The sequence below is a fragment of the Triticum aestivum genome, chromosome 3B, assembly GCF_018294505.1.
Source record: "Triticum aestivum cultivar Chinese Spring chromosome 3B, IWGSC CS RefSeq v2.1, whole genome shotgun sequence".
NCBI classification, from domain to species: Eukaryota; Viridiplantae; Streptophyta; class Magnoliopsida; order Poales; family Poaceae; genus Triticum; species Triticum aestivum.
The window spans coordinates 739,802,736-739,809,398 of record NC_057801.1 but is presented as its reverse complement, the minus strand read 5'-3'; the positions used below and the strand labels follow the sequence as shown (position 1 = coordinate 739,809,398).

Here is a 6,663-nt window from a genome sequence, read left to right as displayed (position 1 = left end):
GGTGTCGCGTCGGAATAAGTTTCTCCAGGCTCCGTTCGTGGTCAGGCGAGGATTTTGCCTTCGTCTAGGAGCCAGCGGTGTTGGGGATCCCCGGATCTCATCGAGGTCGCGGGCTATGGTGGTTGGAGGTCCATCGGCACTGGCCGTTTGGATCCTCAAATGGGTGATGGATGCAGGGAGACGAAGACCTTTCTTCTTCCTTGTTGGTATGATTTGTTGCTGTTGTTCTTCTCCTTCCTGTGCGCTGATGCTGGTGGGAGATCTTGCTTTGTCCCGGCGGATGGCCCGGCCGCGGTGCTGGACCGGTCGGATGACTCGAGTTGTCTTCCTTCCGGAAGGGACACTTTTCGCGGTATTCAAAGACAAAGATGGCGACGGCTGTTGCAGGTGTGTTGGATTGATGTCAATGCCCTCTCATCGCTGGTGTCAAGAAAGGAGGAAGCAGCGTGGCGGCAATTGTACCGTGGTCGAAGATGATGACCTGTTTGCGACTGGTTGCAGATCCTTCTGCTGCAGGGGTCTTCTCTCAAGATTCAGGGATGATAACACAGGGCTCCGAAGATCCTCTTGTGTTATGGTTGTCTTAGGGTACTCTAGGTGTTCTTGGTCCTTTGTGTTTACGTTTCAGTGTGCTTGTAAGAGCCAACTGCTTTGTACTGATTCGTAATTTGAATGAAAAATAAATTCTCAAAAAAAGAAAAGCATCAAGGAAGGGGGGATCTCTATATACATGAGAATGTTGGTGGTTCTTCTGCCTGTATGAACATCTTATATTTTGATACAGAGGAAGTACTAGTGTTTTTTTTTACGCTCATACCCTGTACTAGTAGATTACACCACATGGATTGCCTACAGGGTAGTTTCTTTTTAGATGTCTTTTTTTTGCGTGTCTAAAAAAAAAGACGTCTTTTTTTTGCGGTGAAGTTTTTTTGTTTTTGTTTTTTGAGATATCACCTCGTCAACTTCTAACAGTAGACGACCCAAACCCAATAGATGGTAGGCCCAGCCCGGCCCGGACCATCAACAAGCCTCCTAACTCCTAAGCCTCTAACCCTAGCATTCACAACGCCCCACTCCGCTGCAGACGCGGCGGCGAGGAATGGCTTCGTCGGAGAAGCTCCGGCCGAGCACCTCGCCGTCGGCCACCACCACCACCACCTCCTCCTCCACAAACCACGCCTCGTCGTTGGGTTACTTCCTGCCGGAGCTGATCCCGTTGGTCGCGAGCCGCCTGACGACCCTCCAGGACTTCTTCGCCCTCCGCGCCGCCTGCCGCACCTACCGGGAACTCCTCCCGCTGTCGCCGGCCAACCTCGCCTCCCAGGGTCCGCTCCTCCTCTTCCCCCGCATGGCCTCTGCCTCGGGGGCCCTCTTTCACGTCCCCCTCCGCCGCATCCTCCGCTTCCGCCTCCCCTGCACGGACCACGGCCTCACCGAGTTCTACTCATTCGGCTGCCGCGTCGCCATCCAGGATCGCGACCGCTATCACACCCGCCGCGAGCTCCGCATCCGCCACCTCCTCACAGGCGAGCGAGCCCGCCTGCCTGATCCCTTGAAGCCAGAGAGACTACGAAGTAGTCCTCTTTTCCGGCGACCTCGTCGTCACCTTCAGGAAACTCTGCCGCGTCGTCTACTACTGCCACATTGGGGACGCTCACTGGCGAGCAGTGCGCTGCGATGAGGGCCACCTGCTTTACGATCTGATGTTCGTGAAAGGCACCCTCTATGCGCTGATTTACAATTACCCACATTACCGCCTCGCTGTCGTCGATCTTGACAAGAATTCTGCGGTATTGTCGTTTCTTGGAGATAAATTGACTCTGCCGGAAGTTTATTGTCCAAGGTTCTGGCTAGCAGAGCGGTGTGGTGAGTTATTGGTCATTGTAAGGGTGGAGTACAATCCATGGGTGTACATTGTTTTCTATCTGCAATCCGGGGAGGGGAAGTGGGAGAGGACTACTAGCCTTGGTGGTTGCAGCTTGTTCTTTAATTTGCATGAGTTTGCCGGTTGCCTTGGTCCAGATCATCCGGCAGTTCGAAGGGACTGCTTGTACTTCACTGGGTGCTCTGGGAAGTGGAGCGAGTATTCTTTGGTTGATGGGTCTTATCATGAATTCGTCATCGACTGCCCAGGGCGAACAGAGGATTGTGGATCTCCTGTTTGGGTCCTTCCAAGCATTTGCTGATGCAGTACAATGGGGTTTCATAACTGTCCAGAAGTTTTCAAGGCACATTTGCTCCCTAGTGACGAGTTACACTCGTTTAGTTTTACATTTTCTGTTTGTTAATCAAAATATTCAAATGACTGTTTAGCAGCAAATTCAGTACGATGAGTATACCTACTCCTCTTACAATGCTCTGGTGCTTGGTCTCTTCTCTATCTGGCCTGAAAGCAATGCCATGGGCAGAGGTGGATGTTTGGGCTAGTAAGTACTTAGTAGCCCTAGACTCGGACTGTATTAAGGACCCAAACCATGGAGTTGACATTAAGATTATAACAGAAGTGACTGATGGTACGAATGATTTCTAGAGATGGTTTTTATTCGTGAAGGAAGGTTGTGAGTCCAATGCCGATGCCATTGTTTAGCTAAGTCGTCGATGTCTTGGAACTTTGCTCAATCATGCTTGGATAAGTGATTGTGAAAGGTTGACGAGAAATGTAATTTTTGTTGCTGCAAAGATTCCATCCCCCATTTTTTGGGGGGTGTGATATGTGCCTATAACAGTATATTTATTTTTTGAGACAGCGAACCACTCGTGCCAAGTGTGGTCTATAACAGTATGTTGCTGTGCATGTGCATGGATTACCCTGTCTTGTTAAGATGAGGATTTATGTGCCTGGGTGATGAGTTTTAAGTGGGCAGGGGAGATGTTTAGTTTCTGCTAGAGTTATAGCGTTACTTTGGGACTCGTTGTGAAGTCAGGAATAATGCTTGCTCCAGTAGTATGTATCCTGCTAAACCTAATGCTGCTATTTCCACAGTGCTCACATGTGCTGTCTTCTTGGTCTGCATTGCAGGAGAGAAATCAAGCTGCGAAGCAAACTGCGCTTCAGGTTGATCGAAGTTGGCTATTGGGCGCAACATTATTGTGGTGGCAACATAAATCTTGGACAGGGGATTATAGGGGCCGTTCTAGTGTGCTTGTGCATGTGGTCTGTAACATGATGATGAAGAGAATTGTGGTATTTTTGTTGTGCTTCGCTCAGCTGCTGGGCTGGTACTAGTGTCTCTTGGTTTGCTGCAGACGTTTTTGCTTAAGTGAACAACTCTGTGTCTATGAAGTGTACTTGGTTATGTTGTACATTAGTCTATTAGTGACTAAAGCACACAAATGTAAAAACCAAAATCTGCAGTTCAAAAAGTACTGGCATATAGGAGGTAAAATGCCATTATAATTTAGAAGTGCTAATACTCTTTGAAGAAAATGGGCTGGAATAGTCTTCACTCTTAATAATGCAATACCAGGGTATATATGCCCCGAATATGTTCATTCAGGGAAAAGGCTGCCCTTAGTAATGGAGCTATATCTGGCTCTCTTCCAGTGTCCTTTATGGAACTACACACTTCTAAACATCAGATATTTACATGTACATTTACATGCCATCATACATACAATGCACATAGGCAATAAGAATTGTCGAGGAGCACAAGAAGCACATGTTCTTTAATTCTGCTTTTGGTTCGGATACTCCCTTGGTCCGAATATTGTTGACCCAACCCTCACATTTGTGCTGCCCAGCTCTATCTGAACAAAGAAAACAAAACAGGAAATGTCAAATTTGCTCCGAGGATTAATGGAGGTCCAAGAATTGTATCACGTTTGCACCAAAACTCTGGTTTTGATTGCATGTTCCCACAGGCCAAGACCCCAGATAAACATGAAAGATTAATGTTTTCTTACCGCTTGCTCAAAGTCACCGGACATGCCCATCAGCCCATGGATAGTTCAAACTGTTCTGTCGGTATCCGGAGGGCCTTGCAAACCTCAAGCTTACAGTTTACCAGTGCCTGTATTCAGATCAAAGAAAACAGCAGCTTGTGAAAGTGTCAACACAGAAAGATTATTCATGATAATGTCATAATAGAAAGCCACCTTAAAATTTTCCGGTGTTGAGGAGTAATCTTTCATCCCTATTGTCATGAGTCCTGACAATATTAAGTTTGGGCAAGCTAGTTTCACATGCTTAGCAAGCTCCACACATTTAGAAGGATCAACACCAGATTTGGCTGAATCAAAATAGAAGTTTTTCGCCAGTTAATTCGACATTGCCAAGAAAGATAAGCGATATATAACAGCATGGCAAAGACTTGAATCAGGAGAAAATTTTGAATATATTTTATGGCAAGGCTTCTGAAGTGTTGAAACAAATCTAGCTATGTTACAGTTGTAGATAGTATTGTAAATGCAGTTAACTGCTAACTACTTGAAAAAAAAGGAAGATATCCTAAAACTAATATCAATTTGTTAGATCAATTTAGTATCTTCTCTGTACTCACATTCTTCTCCACTAGTGTTTATTTGCACCATAACTTCCAAAGGCTCCCTCCCCAAGCTAACGACAGCATGATCCAGATGATTAGCAATCTGAAAGAATGTCAACATTATGTAATACTCATACGGAGCAGATAAGGATGAAGCTCACATATAACAAACATGTTGTAATCAGTATTATCATCCTTTCCTGTAGACATACAAACACCATATTGGTTTAGATGCATTTAACTTTTAAACATAACGTGTGTTTGTTGCTGCTTGCTTACCTTTTCATTACCTACACTATCAACCATGTCAAGATTTGGAACGGCAGCTGCAAAACGGCAGAAATAGGTAATTGAGCCCAAGCAGCATAGTGCCTACGATGGTTAATTGTTTAGAAAACTAGAACCATAAAATCAAAGGACACATGTGCACTTACAGTGGCGTTCGGGAGTCGAGTTTCAAAATATATGTTATTTATAGTTGTGTTATAGCCTAATAAGTATGACAATCTATGTGCTTGAACCCCCAAGAGTGAAGACTAAAGAGCCCACAATCCAATTGACTGGAGACTGGACTGTCATGTGAATGGTTGCAGTAGAGACGTCATGTGATTTGAATTACTTGAATCACTTAATTTGGCTCCACTACTGCCGTGCTAAGTCTGCGTTTACAACTTACAACTCTTTTATGTAGCATTTGGGAAATAAAAGGTGCATGAACCAAAGAATAAACAGGCTGATAAAACATTATCACGAGAGGCGGAGTTGCAATGTGTTGATGTTCATAAATCACAAATCAGTTTCTTATGTCCCGAAGAGCACTCGCCACTCGGTGAGCACGTCAGTGGTACCAAGGTATGACAACCTAGTACTAGTATCACTAACTAATTAGCTAACTTTGCTGTTCCCCTACTATGATAGCATAAAAAGAGCCATCTATGTGAGATGTGGTGTTATGGCAAAGAAGAACAATCCTTCCACAACCATTTTGTCAAATCTTCCGTGCAAACAGACGTGGCACGCCAAAAACTGTATCACGTTGGCACCAAAACTCTGGTTTTAATGGGATGGGGTGTTCGAAAACCCCACATAAACACGAGAGATTAATGTTTTCTTACCGCTTGCTCAAAGTCACCGGACATTCCCATGGAGAGTTCAAACTGTTCTGTTGGTATCCCAAGGGCCTTGCAAAATTCAAGCTTACAATTTGCCAATGCCTGTATTCAGATCACACAAAACATCTTGTAGAAATCAACCCAACACAGAAGGAGCATTCGTGATGACATCATAATAGAAAGCCACCTTAAAATTTTCTGGTGTTGAGGAGTAATCTTTCATCCCTATTGTCAAGAGTCCTGACAGTATTAAGTTTGGGCAAGCTAGTTTCACATGCTTAGCAAGCTCCACACATTTAGAAGGACCGATACCAGATTTTGCTGAATGAAAATAGAAGTGTTACATCAGTGGATTCATCATCGACAAGAAAACCATCTATAATATAACCATAAAGAAAAGCAATATATAGCAGCATGGCAACGACTTGAATCAAGAGAAAAGTTTGAATGTATTTTATGGCATGGCCTCTGAAGTAATGAAACAAACAAGCGGACCAAGAGATATGGTTTTGTGTGGGCCGGGGTTTCGGACTCCTACATGACGGGTGCCCGGATGCCGCAAACCTCCCCATGTTTGCGTCCGGTTTGTGGAAATTCGGATTGGTGGACCAATCCAAGAACGTTTGATGCACGGCATTGAAGAGCACAAAGTGTCCAGACCTGTCTGTCCAGGCGTGTCCCCCCTTGTAATGGGGTGGACTGGACCAGAAAACAAAATCCTTCGCATGCTCTAACAGATCTTCCCATTTTAGACTACTAGAAGATGCCCCGTGTGTTTGCTGTGTGAATCTTGTTAAAAATTATTGTAAAAAGTACTAAATAAACTAAAGCTAATGACTACATACATGGCTTTGCGACGTGAGATTGCTGCATGAAGAAGAAAATTAGATAGTGGTGAATGATGACATGGCATAGTTGGTGAGGTGGAAGATTGATGGAAGATTCTCATGCGTAGATTGGACAGATGGTAGTGGATCAAGCTAGTAAATGTGATCAAGCTAGTAAATATAACGGATATAATAATTCTGATGGTGTGGATGCATGCATGTTGGGATAATTAGTGGTGG

The 6,663-nt window shown here is 44.7% G+C and overlaps 2 pseudogenes; one reads left to right on the top strand and one right to left on the bottom strand.

Moving 5' to 3' along the window:
• The first annotated feature begins 1,038 nt into the window (after nucleotides 1-1,038).
• LOC123072109 (uncharacterized) lies at nucleotides 1,039-2,736 on the top strand (annotated as a pseudogene).
• Nucleotides 2,737-3,613: 877 nt separating this feature from the next.
• Nucleotides 3,614-6,168, bottom strand: LOC123067777 (pyridoxal phosphate homeostasis protein-like; annotated as a pseudogene).
• Nucleotides 6,169-6,663: the final 495 nt, after the last annotated feature.